We start from the raw sequence: 23525 nt of genomic DNA on the forward strand, positions 1-23525 counted from the left end.
GAATTCCATTCAGCTATTTTGTAATTCCATCAAAATGGCAAACCAGTTTGTCTGGCATGATGTGACCCTTATACATCTATGCTATTTATTGCTCATCATTCTGTTATCTGTATTCAGACAGGATTTTTTTTGTCTTTTAATATTAGTGATTCAAATTGAGACATAGAAAATTGTCCGATTTTTGTTAAGATTAGTACCTGGTTTCCTTTTTTCCTCACAATCCTCTAGTAGTGCCCAGTATTCCACAAATTTTCAGATATAGTGGTCAGTGGTATGGTAAAATCATTAGCTAAATTTTCTAAAAAGTCTGGGATCCATATAATTTGAACCTGCTGATTCATATAGTGTCTTTAATTTTTCAAACTCTACTCTTTTGTGTTCTTTATAAAAAGCTATATCCTCTACTGCACCTTGCATTTTGATTTGGTAGAATTTAATTTGGCAGAATTTCATACCCACTCTGCATCCACTTTGCACAGGTATAACTTATTGTATAAGATGCAAGACAATGGAGAATCCGACCCAAGGTGTGCATTGTTCACAAAATTTCTTTTCCTTATTTTGCTTGTTGCAAACTTTCAAAAGCATTTGAGTAGCTCAAATCTCCCTCCTTTTTTTTTTTACTGGCCCTACTATATAGCATTTCTAGTAACAAGCTACCTATATATTTTGTGTGTATTTCAGAAAAAAATACTGAAAAATTTGTGGAAAAATAGTAAGCCTTGATTGCTCATTTACACATCTAAAATGAGTGAGTTGTTGTATAGAGTGTTAATGTAGATTCTATAAAATTAGCTCCTAAATCAGACTTTTTATGTACAACCACTAACACTTATATGTATATTTGTAGCACAGTGTGTATATTTAAACATATAATTGTGGACACCATGGCTGCAAAATCTAAGAGGAAGTTTCCAGTTATCCCGCCCTAACTACATTGTTCCTACTGGAAAGATATTGCAATCAGTAGATTAACCATAAATTAAATGTATATATAAAAAAGTATCCTGCATTTTACATCCTAAATTAAAAGAGATGTAATTAGGGCCCTTGAAAATAATTTTGGCTTGTGCTGAGTTTATACCAATAGCTATAGCAGCCATTTATCTCATTCTACTGGTCTGTGTTTTAATCATCACATATACTTTCATGTTCCAGTTGAAAGTACCCATTATATACTCGAACAACCAATACTCTATGGAGAAGTTTTTAAGGCCAATGTAGTTTCAATTTCTTTGGGTGTTACTGGCGAAGTGCCAGAAGCATACAAATTCTTCTGAAGTGCATTATTTTATATATTGTCAACACACACACACACACATTGCCAGGCATCCAGTTTTCAACCGGAACGCCCAGTCGAAAAAGGATCCTGGTGGCTCCGGTCAGCAGTGCAGCGTGGCTAAGGCAGGCTCCCTGCCTACCCCAGCTCCAGGCGGCTCCTGGAAGCAGCCGGCATGTCCCTGCAACCCCTAGGCACGGGGCAGTCAGGGAAGCTGCATGCACTGCCCCTGCCTCAAGCACCAGCTCCACAGCTCTCATTGGCTGGGAATCATGGCCAATGGGAGCTGCGGGGGCCGTGCCTGTGGGCACCCACCGTGCAGAACCATCTGGCTACCCTTGCGCCTAGGAGCCAGACATGCCAGGTGCTTCTAGGAGCCACAGGGAGCCTGCCTTAGCCCCGCTGCGCTGCCGACCAGGAGCTGCCTGAATGAGCCCGCACCCCTCGTTCCCTCCCACATCCCAACCCCCTGCCCCAGGTTGCAACCCCCTCCCACATCCTAACTCCCTCCCACAGCCCACACCACTCCTGCACCCCAATCCCAACCTCAAGCCCCCGCCCACACCCCAAACCCCTCATCTGCCCCATCCCAGAGCCCACACCCCAACCCCCTGCCTCCAGCCCATAGCCCCCTCCCACACTCTGAACCCCTCATTTCTGGCACCACCCCAGAGTCTGCACCTCCTCCCACACCCCAACTCCCTGCCCCAGCCCAGTTAAAGCAAGTGAGGGTGGGGGAGAACGAGCAAGGGGGCATGGGGGGGATGGACTGAGTGGGGAGTAGGGTCTCGGACAAGGAGCGGGGCAAGGGTGTTCAGTTTTGTGTGATTAGAAAGTTGGCAAACACACACACACACACACACACACACACACACACACACACACACAGAGTCTCTGATCTCAATTACAGCACTGCAAATTAGGAGTAACTCTCCTGCTGACTATTAACTTACATTGGCATGATATTCAGGCCACTGAATTATATACATACACAAATACATAATCTTAAGCAAGCATGGCAATAGCGTTAACACCACATTTAATAAATTTTATTCTCATTTTTCCCCAAGTTAGCTTGGTTGTTTTGTGATTTTTTCCATGTGCATGCACACACATGCAAAATAAACATTTGAAGACTGACAAAATCCTTATTATAATCAAACCCAGAGACAACTCACATCAATGGCCTCTAACAATAATGTGCAAAGGCATAACCTCCTAATTTATGAGATAGTTCAGAGCACTGATAAAAATTATTCCTTGATTTAAGGATTCAGATTAGACTATAAGGTTTGGAAATAATTAGTTCTAGTGCCTGCTTAACTTTCAGTCTACTTGTAAAATTAGATAGTGTTTTTTTCAAAAATGTAAACTGCTTTGATCTGGTTCATACAGTGCTTGGTTCAGCTGCTGAGTGGCCTCCAAGAACAGCAGGAAGCAAACTATTTATGGAGCTGGAATTTTAGATAATTGCGTTTGGAGCAATTTCTCTGCAAAACCAATCTTGTTTTCTTATTTGGTTATATACAGGATACCACATGAGAGCACCTTATAAATGCTTCTATCAAATACATACATGCACATGTCTATGGTTAAACTGAAAGATCAGTGTTCAGATTTCCCTTGAATTAAACTAACAATGTCTAGACCAACTGCTTCAGCCAGGCCAATTATAACTCTCCTGTAAAGAAAAAGTGAACAGCTGCAGGGAAAGGAAGGCAATCACAGCTGCCTTAAAACTTATTAAACTAAATTATGCTGGAGGATCTGCAGCTGAAAAGGAATTTTTATCAACAGTAAATTCTCAAGTATTGAAAGTTTGAGATATTTTAGCGGCAGGTAAATTTATTTAATCCCGTTTCTCTTTAATCTTCACCATAATTTTGCATGACTTTGGGCCACGGTTTACATGAGCACTTACTGAGTAGCAAACTGGCATGTAAATCTACAGCACGCCACACACTATCTGTCTGTGTGGAACCTGCTGATGTACACTTAACATTCCACAGCATGCTTTGACATTCTGCTGTTTGAAATCGCAGTACACTGAAGTGCGCTAGCGAACTCTTAGCGTGCAGCAACAGGGTCCACGCTGTAGAGTTACACACCAGTTTTCAGTGGAGTAAGTGCTCATGTATGCAGACATGCCATCAGTTGCAAACATTCAAATCCGGGGTAATTACAATGAAGTTAATAGAGTTGCTCCAAATTCAAAAGGGTCTAAAAAGAGAAGAGCTCAGGCCTACAATTTTTTTTTTACTGACCACTCCCAAAAAAAGTATTAGCAGGTGAAAATAAAAACACTGGATGAGGGGGGGGAATAATTATCTTTGTACACTTTCTACCTTTATTTACATAGGAAGCCTCATAAACATTCAAATGAGATTCAAAAGAGACAGATATACACTGGGGTAGGTTATAATTACCTCAGAGCAGAGCATATTCTTTAGATTAGTGTAAGTCCTGAAGATAAAACAAGTACCTGTGTGTATTCACATTTAGAGTATGTTAGAATTTTGCTCATGAGCTAGATCTACAAAAAAGACAAGCATTTGTTCATATTACTGTTCTTCATTAAAAACCAGCAAGATATTACAACCCCACACACACACAAAGTGTAACCAGACATACATTAGCAAACAGACTGTAAAATTTGGAAAAAAAAAATTACTAGACATTGTTTCTATGCAACACAAATCAGTTGCACAAATTTTGTTGGCCCACAGGAAGGATTAGTTATGAATGTGTGTCACTTGGATGTGAAAATGTTTGGATCTAGATTCTTTTTTGGCCATAAAAGGTGGTGAACCCAAACCCAAGCTTCATTAGCAAGGAGCTCTAGACCAGCTGCATGAAGAGACATCTGGCATGCCAATCCTCTCCCACAGTCCAGGAATTGGGCCTCAAAGCTTGCAAATCCACATTAGCAATCTTTGGGTCCAGTAAACAAAAGCAGATGGCCCAGCTTGTTTCCATTTCTACCCAGACTATTGCCCCAACCCCATTTACTACAACATCACTAACCTCACCTCGTGGGTGCCAGAGAGCGTGTGTTATTTACACAAGTATTCCTTTCAGAAAGGTGCAGTGTCAACATCATCAAATCACACCCTACAAGAGATCTCCCCCCCCCCCCGCCACCCCCGATGCATCAGGTATTTTTAATGTATCATGGAGTAGTAAGCATTGGATTTTGCTTATGACAAGCGTTCTTTGTATTCAAATCCCATTCAGGTTTCTTCAGAATCTAGAAAATCACCTATATGCTCCTTGTCTTGCCTGCTGAGTGACAGCAACCTTAGAAATGGGAAACAACAGTATTCTCACTGCAAAAAGCGTAACTATAAACAAACACCACAAAAAAAGCCTAGATGAAAAAATACAAATGCCTCAAAATCTTCAGCCCTGCCAAAAGAATGAACAAACCAGTTCATTGCTGAAAGCCTGAGAAATCTGCACTATAATTCTGTGATGCATATTCCTAATTGTATTATATTCACTGACTGGAAAAAAAAACACCTACTGTCAATGTTGCTTTTTTACCAACTTATCAGTGCATGCCCTTGACCACAGTACAAAAAAGCATTAACCAGCACTCTGTAAGTAAAAGACTGTTCTGCAATATAAATTGTACATCTTAGAAACTCAGCATTTCTTTAGCACTGAAAAGCTATTCAAGCATTCCTGTATCTGTAGGCTAAGTGGTTAGCTTCAGCCGGTGGGAGGGGGGCGAGGGGGGGTGGCCGACAATGCTGATATTTCAAGAAACCTAATCTCTTAATGATTGGGATCAGAGGAATGGGTATGGCCATGAAAGAGACAGCTTGAAACAGGCCTAATCTCAGGCATATCTGAATTTACAAACAGAGCAGAGAGTCAGCATTGCCACCAACATTGTTTCAACTGACTGCAATCTGTCTATCCCAGGGTGGTCCATCCAGCATGATTGAATTCCACATCCTATCCCACACTGAAATTTCTTACTCACGGATACCTTCTCATGACAGAACTATCACATTCATTCTCTTTGCACTGAATGCAATGGAAATGTGGGACTGCCATTATGCAGAACTACCACTGTGAGGTGAGTAGGCATCCCTTCCATCCAACAATGGCAGTGCAAACCCCCAGAGACAAAACAAACACTCCCACTTGGCTTTGCTTTATTATGGGCAGGCTCGTATTTGCTTTCCAGACTATAGATTTTCCTGGTTCTGCCTTGTAGCTAGCTCACCTCTGCATTAGATTCCAGTCTATAAAGTACAGACTCTTTCTATTCATTTTAAAGGACTGGATATTATTTTTCATGGAAAATCCAAATGTTTTCCAATTCAGGTCACTCCCCATATCAGTGAAGCATAACACTAATCAGTACTGGTGCACACACACTGTGGCCTCCGCTTTCCTTATCAGTCCGTATCAGGGCAGTCATATGTAACAGTATATTTTTCTTTTTTGTGATAGTACCGTGCTGGATCGTCTCAAATAAACTAATCTTCCTCTGCTTCTTCACAGTATGCAGATGTTTCTCCATTTGCAAAAAAAATACATAGTAATTCATAAAAAAGGATTTGAAACTGTGTCAGCCATAGGGATCTAAACCAGCATAATTACCCTTTAATGTTTAAATTTGGATTGTGATAGGGAGTCATTCTATAAACCAGAAAGATCTGTCAGCAACTGTAACTGAAGCCCAGAAATATCACACCGGCACCTGCAATGCTGGTTTCCCCTGCCCTGACTCCAACAATAAAGGAAAGGACCACCCTTACTGGCATAGTAATATAATGCAATAATGCTAACTCATCTCCAAGGCTTTTCAGCAATAATTAGGGTTTGGTAATTGACCCAATTAACATGCCATTTGTGGGTCACCATTTTTTTAGTAATGCTCATCTGTAAGAGGTGACATTTTGGGGGTTAAAAGCTGATGTGTTTTTGTTGTGGAGAAAAGTAGGACAACGATGACTATACTTTGTTATCAAGAGGGGGAAAAGGTCATTTGGCTCCATGATGGGTTCACATAATTATCTGGACACACAAAATGTGGCATTCTAATATTTTCCTGAACAGAACAGCAACGGCTTTCAGTCAGCGATAAGTTTAGTCTGTGGGAGTTTTGTTTTATATCTGTTTGGTGTTGCTTTTATTGACAAATATAATATACAGGTAAGATAGGGATGATGGACCCAAAAATGGGGAGGGAGTTTAAATAGATTTTGTAATGTGTATTTCATGGCTTTAATCTATGCATTTCTAATGTAGTCATCACAAAACCTAAAATCCGAGACTTCCAATAATAAAAACAACCAGGAGAAGTCTACTAGGAACTGAGTGGAGGAGAACAATCTCAATTTAAACTTGACCTACAAAGCTAAAGGATGACTCTTCAGTTATGAAATATACCAAGACAGAAAGATCTTTGTTTATTGAATTGCCCTAGCATAAAGGTACATTCTGAATGGCAGAATACTTGTGCTTATAGTTAAGTTTTGGATTACAAAAAAAAAACAAACCCCACAAATATGGCAACTTGGAGACTCTATACAATTTAGGAATGCAGTTTAAGATTGTGAACTCTGTATGAATCTTTATCAGACTGCAAACTCCAATTTGAATGTGAGAGCTAGTTGCCTTCTCTGTTGTCTCTTTACCTCCATGTTGGACTGAGATTTCAAGCAGTAGTGATAAAGGACTGAAAACAAACTCATTAAATCAGGACAGTCCTCTTTACACATACAAAACATCCTATATAATATGCCAGCTCCCGCTTAGGAAAATTGGTTTGTCGGAGGGGGTGGAGAAGAGGTCATCTCCCCATGAAGTTACCTGGTAGGGTTCTGATCTCTTGAGGAGCTTTAACAGAGAGTCATCTAGCAAAGGAGACTGGAAGGTTATAAAAAGGGCAGGAGCTACTCTGTTTGGGATCTTCAGCCACTTCTACCAGCTCAAGCAGAGGGTAGCTGTGGCGGGAATCTGATGAGGCAGAGAGAATCCTCTACACTTGAACTCAGACTATCCCCACAAGGACTACCAAGGGAAGAGAGAACTAGAGTGAGGGGCACAGCCTTGATAATGGTGGTTGTTTTCTACCTGAGCTGCACTCCGTGCTTTATCTATTGGGTAAAGAAGAACAATGATTTAGAATCCTGTGCCAAGTCTGCCTGTATGTTACATGCTACACCTATCTCATGCTCTCGAACGATTAAAGCTGTGGACCCAGAACACCCACATGGCTGGAGTTCTGGGAGAGGGTGTGTTTAAGATATGGGAGAAGTGTGAGGGGCCAGGACTGGTGTCAAGTGCTGAACAGTTGGACCACATGGTCTCAGCTCTGAGGAGGGAGTGCTGCTGGACAGAGGGTCTGTTCCCTGAGAGTGTGGTGCCGTGCCTGGACTCTGTTCAGACCCCAGAGGCTTAAACCACATAGGATCCATTGGTTTGCTGATTGGCCAAAAGGGATCGCTTGACTAGTTCTGTGACAAGTAGTGTAAAAATTGCTACATCTAGACCTGTACATAATTATGTGCATCTGCAATAATAAAACCAAGGTGATAAAATTTGTTCTGAGTGCCTATTGCTAAGGTATCTTAATAAATGGGAGGTCATTTTACAGCTAACAAAATGACTAGGTTTAAACTTTTAATGCTGTTTGAGTGCACAAGTGCATGCACGCACACACGCGCGCGCACACACACACACCCCAAAATTTAGACCATGAGGTGAAGATTTTCAAAATTCTGGTGAGAGCTGCTGGGTGCTCAGCACTTCTGAAAAAAATCAGGCCACTTAGTTTGGTGCCTAATATGGACTTAGGAGCCTACCTTTGAAAATCTTGACCTACGTTATATTTTAAGAATTGTGCACTCAGATAATGAAAGGTAGAGATATGATGCTCAGTTCAAACACTGATTCTAGTGACACACTAAAAACTCAAGATAGATACTACAAAAAAGGAGAATCTGGCCTCTCCAAAGAGAGATTCTGCCAACTTTAATTTACACAAAACTACCAATATGTTGATTGTAGGGTTGCCAGAAGTCCCTTATTACGAGGGATGTCCTTATTTTTTAAATATCTGTACAACAAGACTGGGAATTGCTTAGAGCTGCAAAAAGCAGTAAGTAATACCCCTGCTGAATGTAGGTGAGTACTGCTTATTAATAAATAAATAAATAAATTAAATAAATATCAGGAGGAGTGGGGCAAGGCTACTAAGAAAACAGTCCCTTATTTTTGAAATACAGCGCTGGCAACCCTAGCCTTGATTCTCATGTTCTCACAGCATTCACAACAAGCAGCATTGCAACAGGAACCAACAAAAGTTGATCTTATTGTGAATCATTTGTATGTATTAGGACAAGCATGCCTTGCTGTAAGAGTAGAAATAAAAATTAGGGCTGTCAAGAGATTTAAAAAATTAATTGCGATTAATTGTCATTTTAATCACACTTAAATAGAATACCATTTATTTAAATATTTTGGATGTTTTCTATATTTTCAAATATATTTATTTCAGTTACAACACAGAATACAAATTGTACAGTGCTCACTTCATATTATTTTTATTACAAATATTTGCACTGTAAAGATAAACAGAAGAAATAGTATTTTTCAAATTTCTCATACAAGTACTGTAGTGCGATCTATATCATGAAAGTTGAACTTACAAAAGGTAGAATTACATAACTCCCTTCAGCTGAGTGAGCCCTTGTTTGCAAGGGAGGATGCTGCAGGGGAAGAGAGACTGGTGCAGGGAGGCTGACCTTTCCAGGCCCCTGTTCTCTATGGTCATGTTTCTCAAACTTTGTGTGCTGGTGATCCCATTTGGACTTTAAAAAATTGTGACCCCCTATCTTCAGCCCTAGGAGGCTCGGGCTCCAGTCCCTTCCGCTCCCGCTCCCCAGTCACTAGCATTGCCAATTTTGGTTGGATGTATTCCTGGAGGTTTCTTCACATGACAATCTTTAATTAAAGATTAATCTTTAATTCCTAGAGAGTCCAGCCCAATCCTGGAGGTATGGCAACCCTACCAATGGCCCAAAGAGCTCTGGGCTTCAAAGCCTCCCCTTCCCCCAGCTGCCCGTGGAGCTGCAGATTCAGCCTCCCTCCCCACCCAGAGGTATGCCATTAACAAGTTAAATGTGCTAATTTTGCTCAGTTAATTGCAGGTGTTAACTGCGATTAATCGACAGGCCTAATAAAAATACTGGTGTGAGTCTGAGGTATATTAGGCCCGTGCCAGGCAATTTTACGGGGGCCACATGCCAGTTGTCAAGGAAGCTCACAGAATGCAGATTCTAGAATTTTCCCTGAGAAGGGGAGTCAACTGAGAAATTCTGGGTGGCAAGCTTGCTTGGTGTGGGTCTGAAGTTAGATGCACAGAAAGTTCCAAGTTCAGCTGAACAACTTGGCTCAGTTGTTCCTCTAAGGGACTGAATAGCAAGTCAGGCTGCAAGGCTCATTGCAGAGGATTCAAACAAACAACTTGTTCAATTCTCCAGACAGAGCACAGACAAACCTAGCTTATGGTTTTAGTTAGAGACATGTTTATTGGTTATAATTCAACATAATAGTAGTTTGGCATTCCTGAATATGTTTCAGTAATTTCTCTTATATCTACAAATGCAGTTCAGTTTGCATTTCCTTGACTGATTTCCCCAAGCTACCATATACCAAAAGGAGAGGGAACACAGTAGAATGTGACTCTGCCTTCAAAGCTCACTACCCCGTATTATTAAAGGGAGCCATACAAGGGTAACGGGATCTACACTAGCCCTGGAAAAATTTAAACATTTAGAAAAAGAATGTTAATTTTTTCCCCTAGATTTAAAAAATGGCATCAAACTGTATTGTATAGCCAATGGAGTGGTTAGAGATCAGAGGTTTTGTACTCTCAAATCAGCAAAACTACTATGGTCCTGCACTGTCATTACTGAAGAGTATTATCTTAGAACCATTTGGACCAACAGTTCTATTTTAATGGTATACCTGTGACTTTTCTGATCCAGAATGCGTTTCTCATACCCTTCAGTGGACTATATGCCACTAAACTGGATATTTTCATGAGAACTATACCTATTAATGGGGCAGTCAACCTGAAATCTTGACAACTGAAAAAAGTTGAAAGTAATTTTAGGTACTAAACCTGCCCCTGATCACGATCCCTACCCCACTCCACCCATTTTTGTGGATTTACAATCACAATTTCCTATTTTCAAAATGAGTGTCTCTATCCTGATGCTGTGTGAAAAACACACAGAGGACAGAGGAAATGACTAGGGCCCCCATCCTACAAACATGCACACGTTGAACTTTAAACACAACAGCAGTGCTATTAGTTTCTGTAACTTTGTTTCATAGTTTTGGCTTCAGTGGGACTAGTTATGTGCTTGAAGTTCAGCACATGTGTAAGTGTTTGTAGGAACAAGGCTTAATTGATTTTATCCACAGAGTGCTATCAAATACACCGAACAAAGAAAAAATTCCTAATCTCTTTCAGTTATAGCATCCTAAGCATGGGTGCAGGTATCTTAGGCAAGGGTAGGCTTTGCCTTCCAAACAGCCTAGTGTGGCCCCACCCACACTCTGCCCCCAGGCCAGGCCCCCTCCTGTGGTTCTTAGAGCGCTCTGCATGGCTGGCCACCCAGCGCTGGGGCATCACCCCCTGGCCGCCCAGTGCCAGGGCCGGGGTGCTCTAGTCTCCTGTGGGGGGAGGCACAGAAGAGGGGCAGATGGGGAGGGGCAGGGCCTTGGGCACAAGGGGAGGGCCAGCCTCCCCAACGGCCGGGTCACCAGCTGCCCATGATCCTAAGTCTTTCTTGTAACAATGGTAGCTAACAAAAATTTCAGAGAAGTGTGATTTTCAAACCAGCTGCGTCCCTTTAACAGTGGTGCATTTTTTCCTGCTGTTTCAGTTGCAGTGCATTAAACATGCATGGATAAATTTGCCAGGTGAAGTGGTTTAGATGGCAAGTCCCGTCCCCCCCGTTCCCCTGCCAACACACACACACACACACACACACACACCCAAACCCAGGTGGGGAGGGTGGGGGGGAGAAATCACATGCCCCCATTATTTTGTATATTAAGCAGGGGTAGCGTGAAGTCTTTTGGGCCAGACATTAAATGAAGGACCTTCCCCCGTGTGCTCTTCTAGAATGGGTTCCTGAAGCTCAAGGCTCTTTGTGACTACTTAACAATGCAGCCAGCTCTTCCGCATCACCTATCGTCTGAGGCTGGGCTGCAAGAGTCTTTGTACCATAATTAATCCCCAGGAAACTCTATACAAGGTAGATAATGAAATACCTTTAACTGAAACAAGCAGCAATTTATAATACAGGCTTTCAGGCCAGAAAGATCCCTTTCTTTAGGTACTTCGGTAGAAGCTGCAAACTGAAGAATTCCAGGAACCAGCTGCTGCAGGGTTCAACAAATTCACCTGTCTGTGCTTCAGACAACTACCAGCAGTACCTGCCAAAGCAGACAGAAGACTACTTGGACTATCTAGAAGATATGTAACTCAGAGCCATCTTCAGCACTGCAAAAGACAATTCTTCTGACTAAAGTGACTGAGCCAGTAGCATTAAGCTACTGAGCCAGTGATTCAGCATTAAAGAAAATAGCACTTCCTAGGGGCCATTTTTTGGGGAAAGGAAATCTGCAGCAGTTCACAAGTGAATTTAATTTGCCATATTATATTTTCACAGTCATCTCTTCAGGCAATTAAAATATTGTATTGCAAATTAAAATTCCTTATGCCTTGTTGCAAGTCTTACTACAAATGTTGTCCCCAGGAAGCACTATTAACTTTAATGTGGCAACTCTCTGTTCCTGGCACATGAGGAGTCATCCTCAAAGTAATTCAAGGGTCATCTCATTGAAGGTGGAAAGAGAAAAGAGGATCAAACAAATAATGATGCAGGTGGAAGTAAACAGAATGACAGGTTATGACAAGGAGATGTGCAAGACGGAGATACACAAGGAGAAAGCAAAAATAAGGCAAAAGGGAAATTAAAAATAATGAATGGTGTGCCATTTGCTTAGAGGCAAGTATTCTGCAGATATACAGGCCTGGGTTCAATTCTCAGCCTCTGTCTCATTCTCCCAGGCTATCAGGGGCTGTTGACACAATGCTCTCAGGCCCTGGAGGAAGGGTCACTGCTTCAAATTGATCAAAAGAAGGATTATGACAGGCTCTAAAGGAAATTCCTTCAGTCCTCTTCAAGCTGGAACGATGGGACTTTACAGTGGAATTGGGGGAAATAATTTAAAACATTTTAGGAAAAACAACCAGCTCTGTTAGTAGATCTTATTTCTTGCCTTTGGGCTCTGCTATGCTGTGGGCCTCAGGTAAAAATGTCTGCACTCTGCTTACATTACATACTACACCAGTGGAACTGCTCCAATACAGAATTTCTATAAGTTCAAATTTTGCTATGGTAGAAGCAGCCAATGAAAAATGGATCCCCCAATAGCCCTGCCTCATTCACTGCACACCATCCAATACATGTACTGAATGATTCACATACTATTATTTTTCCATGATCCACGATAAGATAAATGCACTGTATCATAATACATATGCACAAGGGACCAGAGTTAAGGTTGAGATTTATTAAGATACTAGCACTAGAATGTTCTGTCCCAATTTTTCATTAAGACTCCCAAAAGACACTTCTGCCAAATTTCACCTTTATTCCCTCAGCCAATATAGCATCTGGGTGGTTCATCCGCCGGAAGATTTTTTTTTTTTTTTGGAAAGTATATTGCCCCTCTTCTCTTATTAAAAAAAAAATTAAATAAAAAAAATAAGGCCTAAACTCTATTCACTCAATACTTTCCAAAAAAAAAAAAAAATCACTCTCAGCAGAGGTCAGGCCTGGAAACCTTAAATTATAAGATAAGTTTCAAACAGTTATAAGCAAATGGAAAAAAATTAAAATGCAAACACTTAAGAAGCCTTAACTATAGCTATTGTTACATATTCTAGCTATAATTTAGTTTATATCAACATAATTCAAAATTCGTCACCACATGAAACATGAATAGTGAAATAAGATCACTTTTTCCTTGCAGGAGGAGAAAGTAAAGGCAGGAGCCATACCTGGTGTAAAAAGGCATAGCTCCTTTGGTTTCAATTGAGCTATATTGATTGACACAGGCTGAAGATCTGGACTGAGGAAAGAGATGTGGATAGGCAGTTGAGGTGCATACAGAGAAAGAAAATGGTGGCTGCATTTCTCTGAACTCTGGCCAGCTCCACATGATACCTACCCCCTCCATTAAAAAAAAAAAACCTTGTGTGTTGCCCAGCTGCCAATGAATAATAATGGTTTGTTCTAACACTATGGGAGATTACCAGGCACCAACTGCAGGATCATACTGAGGAAGAAGGGGATCTTTAAATGAGCTGCAGTGGAGGCATTTGGGCCAGTTCTTGTATACGCTGATCTTGTTCATCTTTTCCTAGAATAGATTTCTTATTATGAACAGTTTCAGCATACACTGTAGACATGTATTTTACTGTGCTGCTCTATTCGCTTCAGAAGAGTATGGTCTCTATAGAAAGGCATCATGTAACTGTTCGGAATCTACTAGAATTTTATTTTTCCTTAGCAGCCCTCCATTAAAGATCTGAGAGGCTTCTGTTAAAGTCCTACTTGAAAACCAGTTTCCAAAGTGAATTTAGCCACTTGAATTCACTAGCATTTGAAAAGGACAGAAGCTCCCAATCACATCACATTCCTAACTCAAAGTTCCTTATCTAAACCAAGCTTTAGCCCACCAGTGTCTTCTCCATTTAGCTCCTTCCCACACTTTTTACACATTGTGACCATTTCAGTCAGAAACTAGGGTCATAAACTTCTCCATTGGAAAGCATTTATAGCTATTTGGACTGAATTTTTCTGTTCAAGAGGTTATAATAATAAAGGAAGCTTAGAAGCATACTTCTTCCAAATTCTAGTATGTCACTGCCAGTTTGGAAAATTGGCTCACTATTTATCTTTGTTTGGCTCCTCTAGATTCTCAAATTTCTTGCTTTGAACCTACTCTGGACAAACAAAAAAGCTTAACGTTACACCAAATTAGCATCAGGAAGAATACAGAAAATTTTACTTCTCATGTATTCCAACTTCAGATTCACAGTTGAATATAAATATTGTCAGAGTTTCAAACAGTATTAAAATGTTAAAATCCTGCCAAAGTTTACAGCCTAGTTATATCCTGCCACAGAAAAGTTTGTTCTGTTTTTCAATTTTATGAAGTCTCTGGCAAGAAACAACCAAGCTCCTTACATTCATATGCACACATCCATGATTAGTGGATACGCCTTATTTCACTGTAGCCTAATCAAACTGGCCAGCTCACTTTCTCTACTCTCAAACATCTGCAACATCAGGGGCGTGCACAAGGGGGAGCAAGCAGGGACACAGCCCCACCCTGAATAATCAGCGGGGGCACAGAACTCCTCCAGCCCTGGTGGGAGCTGACAGTTCCCCCAGCCCTGGGGCCGCAGTGCGGAGAATGAGCTCCTCCGGCCCCAGGGCCATGGCGGGGGCACAGAATATGCCCCTCCAAAGCACTGAAATTTTAATTCCTGCGCATGCCCCTGCACAATGTATACCCTCTCTCGATCATCCATTCCTGCACAGCAGAACAGAACAGTAGAACTTTTCCTCCTCTTCTGGGGACTGACTCACTCTTCTCTTCCGCAGACTAAATAACCCCAGTTCCCTCAGCCTCTCCTCATAAATCATGTGCTCCAGCCCCCTAATCATTTTTGTTCCCCTCTGCTGGACTCTCTCCAATTTGTCCACATCCCCTCTGTAGTGGGGGGACCAAAACTGGACACAATACTCCAGGTGCGGTCTCACCAGTGCCAAATTGAGGGGAATAATCACTTCCCTCAATCTACTGGCAATGCTCCTACTAATACAGCCTAATATGCCATTGGCCTGCTTGGCAACAAGGGCACATTGCTGACTCATATCCCGCTTCTCATCCACTGTAATCCCCAGGTCCTTTTCTGCAGAACTGCTGCTTAGCCAGTCGTTCCCCAGCCTACAGCAGTGCATGGGATTATTCCTTCTTAAGTGCAAAACTCTGCACTTGTCCTTGTTGAACCGCAAATTTCTTTTGACCCAATCCTCCAATTTGTCTAGGTCACTCTGGACCCTATCCCTACCCTCCAGCATAACTCCCTCTCCCCCCCGTTTAATGCCATCTGCAAACTTGCTGAGGGTGCAATTAATCCCATCATCCAGATTAATAAAGATATTGAACAAAACTGGCCCCAAGACCAACCCCTGGGACACTCCGCTTGATACCAGCTGCCAACTAGACAGAGCCATTGATCACTACCCGTTGAGCCCGACAATCTAGCCAGCTTTCTATCCACCTTATAGTCCATTCATCCAATCCATACTTTTTTAACTTGCTGGCAAGAATACTGTGGAAGACCATATCAAAAGCTTTGCTAAAGTCAAGATATATCACATCAACTGCTTTCCCCAGATCCACAGAGCCAGTTATCTCATCATAGAAGGCAATCAGGTTGGTCAGGCATGACTTGCCCTTGGTGAATCTATGTTGACTGTTCTTGATCACCTTCCTCTCCTCCAAGTGCTTCAAAATGGATTCCTTGAGGACCTGCTCCATGATTTCGCCACGGACTGAAGTGAGGCTGACCGGTCTCTGTTCCCTGGGTTCTCTTTTTTCCCCTTATTTTAGTATGGGCACGATATTTGCCTTTTTCCAATCGTCTGGGACCTCCCCCAATCGCCACAAATTTTCAAAGATAATGGCCAGTTGGTCTGCAATCACATCAGCCAACTCCATCAGCACCCTTGGATGCATTAGATCTGGACCCATGAACTTGTGTATGTCCAGCTTTTCTAAATAGTCCTTAACCTGTTCTTTCACCATTGAGGGCTGCTCACCTACTCCTCATGCTGTGTTGCCCAGTGCAGCAGTCTGGGAGCTGCCCTTGTCTGTGAAGACTGAGGCAAAAAAAAGCATTGAGTACTTAAGCTTTTTCCACATCTGTCACTATGTTGCCTCCCCCATTCAGTAACGGTCCCACACTTTCCCTGACCTTCTTGTTGCTAACATACCTGTAAAAACCCTTCACATCCCTTGCTAGCTGCAACTCCAATTGTGCCTTCTACCTAGCCTCAGCACATTTAAGGAGCAGGTGACCCAAAACTTCTCTAATTGAGATGGCTGGTCCTGCAACGTACTATGAGCTCCCATATTAGCCATCAGAACAGTAAATAAACTTTAAATCATTTTTTCAAAGAGGAAGGACTTAAGTAAATGTCACATCCCACTCTCAACCCACCTATGATGACTCACTTCACCAGCTTAGCCTAGAGAAGGCCCAGAGCTTTGAAGAGCTGAATAAGAATAAGAACTGCTTTAACGTTTTCCATTCAGCGTGTAGGCAGGGACAACAGCAAACAAGGATAGATGTGCTCAAAATGAAATGTTATACAGCAATATCTTGGCTCTGTGCTCAGGATCAGATTACAGACCCAACACCTCCATTTCAGTCCAAGTGGGAAAACAAAAACAGTGTATCCTTTATCCAGCTCTCTCAGCTCCATTGCCCAGATGGTCTCTGCCAACCATGCAGGAACAACACGACACTGAATTACTGCCCTCTGCCACCAGCTAGCTCTGCTTTTTGGCAAATTTGGCTCCCTATTCTAGTTAGAGTATCTTCCCAAATAGTTAACATCTCATTTCTCAGAGTCAAATCTTGCAATGTTGAAGAGGCTCATCCACAAGAATGACAATAGCCCTTTTCATTTTGGTGATCTCTGGCACAAGGTTAGGATTAATATTAATTTATCCTTAATCAGTCTACTCTTCTGACGCAGCATCCACTCTAGTCTACTAAATACGTGAAGGGTTCCCATTTCCTGCTGTACCTTCAACATGTCACATATGTACACATGTCACTTAGTGGACTGGATTTGTAACAAGTTTTTTTTTTGTTGTTGTTGTTTTTAACTCTTTCACCTACCCAAAATTTCTGTGAATCTCAACATAATGCATTAGAGGAAAAAAATTAAAATAAAGCTAAGGAGAAAAAATAGGGCTTTAGTACTACTCGTAAATAGGCCTCATAGCTGGCAAAAGGGCCTATGCTACAATGTATTGGCTGGGAGTTGAGGGCTCTTAGCATCTTTCAGGATCCCTCTGTACCTTGGATTATTCATGGCATCTTATGAGGTCTTCACTGGGGATGAGCTCTTCCCCCATGGACTAGAAGTCTGTCAGCCAGGGAAGAATTTAAAGACATGCATTGCAGCCCAAAAGCATTGTGCTCTCTCTGACTGAGCTCCAGAAAGGAACTGTGTTAAACAGAATAGGAAGGACCATGCAGCCCAAAAACTATCCCTGTACATGGAACAAAAATAAGCAAGGGATAATCGGGAGAAGATTAGACTGGCTCATCCTCTCTGCTGCATTCTAGCAGTCAGTGAGTCAAGGAAGCCCATGACCCCCACTTCGCTTCTGGAAATTTTGTTTATTTTAAACCTGCCTGGTAGGCCAAGCCCAATGCCTGTCCAACACTCCATTCTTGTCTGAGCCGGAAGTAATTCCGGCAGGCTGTGTGAGTGCTGGGAGTTATGAAGTGCGGAAGCAAGGAAACTCATTCATTTGAATACTTCGTCTCCTTGCCATAGGGTAGCTCTGCAACTCTCTGCTACCACTAAGCTGGGTTTTAAAACATGTGTTTTGGAACATGAGTGACAAGTTAACCTTTCTGCTGAGCAGGTCAGCCTTCTAAGGTGCCAGCTTTTGTGGCCTTCTGGGGTTTGTGCTGGATCATGCTCATAAGCAATAAGACCCAACAGGCAGTGCATGTTTTTGCAATTAGATCCTTGATAGGTATTTATAGCCACAAGGCCAAAAGCCAAGTTACTTTAACCACCCAAGCAGCACCAAAAATCACACTGAAGTTCAAGGCCTAGAGGTTCTCATGGCTAATCTGAAATACAGTTCAGCAATAAAGAGAGGAAAATTGGTTGTCGCACCTGTGCAATGGTGCCTATTCAATGTATAAAGGGGACAATCACAAAGCTTCATTTGTGTCCAGCATTCTAGACAAACATGTATTACTGATAATCCTATGATTTAAGAACATAAGAGTACTTGTGCATGTGACAGAACTGGGGTTTAAGTAAATTTATTCATGCAGAGGGTAATTTATACCTCTTTCTTCCATGCAAAATATAGGGCTTTCACCACTGCCTTCTATCTTTGGCAGTCTCTTGCTGCAGTCTTGGCTTCTTCCCATGTCAATTTGATAGCTTTCAGTTCTGCTTCTGCTGTATATATCCAAGTTGTCCTTGATCTATCCTGTCACCTCTTGGCCTGGGGATTCCAGTCCAACACGTGTCTTGTTAAGCTGTTTGGTTCTTTCTTCCATGTGTGTTCTACCCACCCACTTTTGTTCCATAATTTCTTGTCCTATCAGTTTGTTTCATCCTCCTCCAGAGCAATTCATTTCAGATTTTTTTCTGGCTATCAAATGCCTTAGACAAATTCTGAACATTAGTTTATAAAACCTGGAACTTTAGATAGTAAGGTCTTGATAAGTCTCCAAATTCAGCACCATATAGTAAGACAGATTTTACAATGGTGCTAAATATTCAAAGTTGAGTTTGGAAGGCCAGGTTTCTGCTTCTCCAGATCAGCTTTAGAGTTGCGAAGTCATATCTGGCTTTTGCTATTCTGCACAAAGAGACATCGGTGATCTGTAGGAATACTCTTAAGCAAACCTTTTATAGAAATAAATGTCTTTAAAAGAATAAGTTTGTCACACTTAAGATGACAGTGAATTGTTCACAACTTCAGAAATCCACACATGGCAACAGTGTAATACCATCTAGAGACCCAAACCATAACGTTTCTTATTGAGGTGGTAGGCTTGTCTGTCCAGAGAGGGAGGCACTAAATGTGCAGTTCATCCATGCAGCTGCGCTAGCATTTTCTAAAAATACAGCCACTTATCTGGTCTTTCAACTGAAAGACTGGTGTTTATGACCCCAACTACCTACATGAAAGAACTGGAAGAATATTCAATGAGGGACAAATTCCACTACATTTCTGTGCACACCCAGACAGGGTCAGCAAAGCAGAGCTTTCTACAGCAGATCCACCACTTTGGTGTGGCTGAAGCCACTGGATTCCATTTGCGTAGGTGGGTTGACAGAAAGAAAGAAAGAAAGATAAAACAGACTAGTAAATCCTTCAGTTATTAATTTGTTGTATCATATATTGTCAGAGTCACCACATTTTTTGAAAAACGTCTCACTGATTTAAACAGAAACCTGTAAAGAGCAAGAGATGGAACTTTTTGATATTTTTCACTGGCATTTTGTTGCTGTAACATAAATACTGCTACTATTGGACTACATCCAGAAAAAATGGAAGGCAAAATTGTGGGAAAAATTAATAAACCGCCACACTAAAAAGCATATAGCCCGTTTCTTACCTGAAGAATATTCATCAATCCTTGCTGTCCTGTAACAGTGCTTCAGCAACCGTGCAAAAGAAAGAGATGGCCAATTCCTGTACATTTAAAAGAGAAACATAGGCATGTCATACCATGCAAAACCACAAAACTCTCAAAAGGACACCAATAAACTGATGCAGAAAAATAAAGACTTGCCAAAACTGGTTCATATGTTTCCATTGAAATTATTCTTTTGGGATGGTTCTGTGTTGTATAGCTAATTAAGTGTTTTATTCCACAAATTCAGGCAGAATTGTGGTGTATTAATGAGATCAGGAGGACTTCATTTTGGATAGAAAGCTCAGGGCAAAATAAATGAAAAACAAATCACAATGATTAATAATCATTAAAGCAGAAACCAGCAATGCATTCACCAGATATGTCTGCTATGAAATGGAATAAAAATGAAAGCCATCTAAGATTAAAGATCTCTCTCCTATACTGTGTCCAGAGAGAGGCTTGTTCTTGTTCATTTACACTCAAAGCAGAAAAAGCAGCTTTACAGTTCTCATAGGAAAAGAAAGAATGGTTTGCAAATGGCTATATTTTACAGAGAGAATGACTTACTTATTCTAAATGTGAAACACATGGGTTTTCCTCAAAGCTTTGTTCTATTTTTAATTCCAGTTGCAAAGCTCTATCTTCCTAAACTGTCTTTGTATACAAAATATTTTTGAATTTTGGAGACAACGTTCTCCAGATTTATGTTCTGACTATAATATTATCATACAAATAAGATAAGCTTCTGCAACTCAGAAAAGTGACAACACAGCAGAAAAAAAAAGTTATTTTTCTAATCAAGTATTAAATTGGTAAAACTACTCAGATTCTACTGTGTTAATGTTAGATACATCTCCTTGATTACTAGAGAGTAACCATGCAGTAAGCTATTAAATTAACCTTGCAGATTCCATGCAATGCAATCCTCTTCCATATTTGCTAGCATGTCTCCTTAAAGCTCGTAGGCAAATTATGCTTTCTAGGGCACCAAAAAGGTACTACTGCATAATATACTTGGGAGGCTGATTTTATGACCATCACTGCACATTTTAATTTAAATAAAACCCATATCGCACGTTTCCCCCCCCTTATGTATATCACAGAATCATCATGGACTAAGGTGAGACAATTTCTCACAGGAGGTCCTATCCAATTTCCTAACAATCTGTAACACATGGAGGAGTGTTCTGCCACTGTGATACAGCTACTTCTCATAGATACCTCAGCTGTCAGTCTCACCCTAAATAGAGTTAGCAAAGCATCATTCCCTGTACAATCTAAGTGATGTGGCTGCATTGCTCTCAATTATATTTCCGTGCTAGCAAGAAATGAAGCTTAGAAAATCCACTCACAAATACCTGGCTCTCTTTTATAAAGCTTAAAATGAGACTTCTGATACTAGCACCCTTAATGACAGGTTTCAGAGTAGCAGCCGTGTTAGTCTATATCCGCAAAAAGAAAAGGAGGACTTGTGGCATCTTAGATTCTAACAAATTTATTTCAGCATAATGCCTACCCAAGATCCATAAACCTGGAAATCCTGGACGCCCCATCATCTCAGGCATTGGCACCCTGACAGCAGGATTATCTGGCTATGTAGACTCCCTCCTCAGGCCCTACGCTACCAGGACTCCCAGCTATCTTCGAGACACCACTGACTTCCTGAGGAAACTACAATCCATCGGTGATCTTCCTGAAAACACCATCCTAGCCACTATGGATGTAGAAGCCCTCTACACCAACATTCCACACAAAGATGGACTACAAGCCGTCAGGAACAGTATCCCTGATAATGTAACGACAAACCTGGTGGCTGAACTTTTTGACTTTGTCCTCACCCATAACTATTTCACATTTGGGGGCAATGTATACCTTCAAATCAGCAGCACTGCTATGGGTACCCGCATGGCCCCACAGTATGCCAACATTTTTATGGCAGACTGAGAACAACGTTTCCTCAGCTCTCATCTCCTAATGCCCCTACTCTACTTGCGCTACATAGATGACATTTTCACCATCTGGACCCATGGAAAAGAAGCCCTTGAGGAATTCCACCATGATTTCAACAATTTCCGTCCCACCATCAACCTCAGCCTGGACCAGTCCACACAAGAGCGAGATCCACTTCCTGGACACTACGGTGCTAATAAGCGATGGTCACATAAACACCACCCTATACCGGAAACCTACTGACCACTATGCCTACCTACATGCCTCCAGCTTTCATCCAGACCACACCACACGATCCATTCTCTACAGCCAAGCTCTACGATACAACCGCATTTGCTCCAACCCCTCAGACAGAGACAAACACCTACAAGATCTCTATCAAGCGTTCTTACAACTATACAATACCCACCTACTGAAGTGAAGAAACAGATTGACAGAGCCAGAAGAGTACCCAGAAGTTACCTACTACAGGACAGGCCCAACAAAGAAAATAACAGAACGCCACTAGCCGTCACCTTCAGCCCCCAAATAAAACCTCTCCAATGCATCATCAAGGATCTACAACCTATCCTGAAGGACAACCCATCACTCTCACAGATCTTGGGAGACAGGACAGTCCTTGCTTACAGACAGCCCCCCAACCTGAAGCAAATACTCACCAGCAACCACACACCACACAACAGAACCAGTCACCCAGGAACCTATCCTTGCAACAAAGCCCGTTGCCAACTGTATCCACATATCTATTCAGGGGACACCATCGTCTAATCACATCAGCCACACTATCAGAGGCTCGTTCACCTGCACATCTACCAATGTGATATATGCCATCATGTGCCAGCAGTGCCCCTCTACCATGTACATTGGCTAAACTGGACAGTCTCTACGTAAAAGAATAAATGTACACAAATCAGACGTCAAGAATTATAACATTCAAAAACCAGTCGGAGAACACTTCAATCTCTTTGGTCACTCAATTACAGACCTAAAAGTGGCAATTCTTCACCAACAACAAAAACTTCAAAACCAGACTCCAACCAGAGACTGCTGAATTGGAATTAATTTGCAAACTGGATACAATTAACTTAGGCTTGAATAAAGACTGGGAGTGGATGGGTCATTACACAAAGTAAAACTATTTCCCCATGTTTATTCCCCCCGCCCCCTGCTTGTCAACTGCTGTGGCCCACCTTGATTATAACTACAAAAGGTGCCCCCCCCCCCTCCTGCTGGGAATAGTTCACCTTACCTGATCACTTTCGTTACAGTGTGTATGGTAACACCCATTGTTTCATGTTCTCTGTGTATATAAATCTCCCCACTGTATTTTCCACTGAATGCATCCGATGAAGTGAGCTGTAGCTCACAAAAGCTTATGCTCAAATAAATTTGTTAGTCTCTAAGGTGCCACAAGTCCTCCTTTTCTTTTAGCCCACTTAAGAGTATTTTCATTTAAGGTTGAGGTTTTAACTCCCTCTGACCAAAGCAAGAACATTTAGAGTTGTAACTATTCTTAACAGCCATCATGGGCGGTGGGTATAATAGGCCAGGGAAGGCTTAGCCTTCCCTGGATTGCCGCCAACCTGCCGCCTGACACCTGGGTCATGGTGGCCCTGCCCCTTCTGAGACCCCCACCACGTCTTCCACTCCACCCTCTCCCTCCCCAAAGGTCCCCACTGCTCGCCGCATCCCTCCTCCTTGGGACAGGGAGAGGCAGCGGCCGGTGGAGTGAGGCGGCTTGGCCAGGCGCTCTGGGGCTGGCAA

At 41.8% G+C, this 23525-nt stretch overlaps 1 long non-coding RNA gene across 10 annotated transcripts in view; it reads right to left on the bottom strand.

Annotated features, from left to right (window-relative positions):
* The window catches only part of LOC114019526, a 784643-nt gene that overhangs the window by 656906 nt on the left and 104212 nt on the right, over positions 1-23525 (bottom strand). For all 10 annotated transcript variants that reach the window (XR_006288645.1, XR_006288643.1, XR_006288641.1 and 7 more), the window contains one exon: positions 19791-19867. This is a non-coding gene — a long non-coding RNA (uncharacterized LOC114019526). The remainder of the gene's footprint in view (positions 1-19790; positions 19868-23525) is intronic.

The sequence above is a fragment of the Chelonia mydas genome, chromosome 2 (assembly GCF_015237465.2).
Source record: "Chelonia mydas isolate rCheMyd1 chromosome 2, rCheMyd1.pri.v2, whole genome shotgun sequence".
NCBI classification, from domain to species: Eukaryota; Metazoa; Chordata; order Testudines; family Cheloniidae; genus Chelonia; species Chelonia mydas.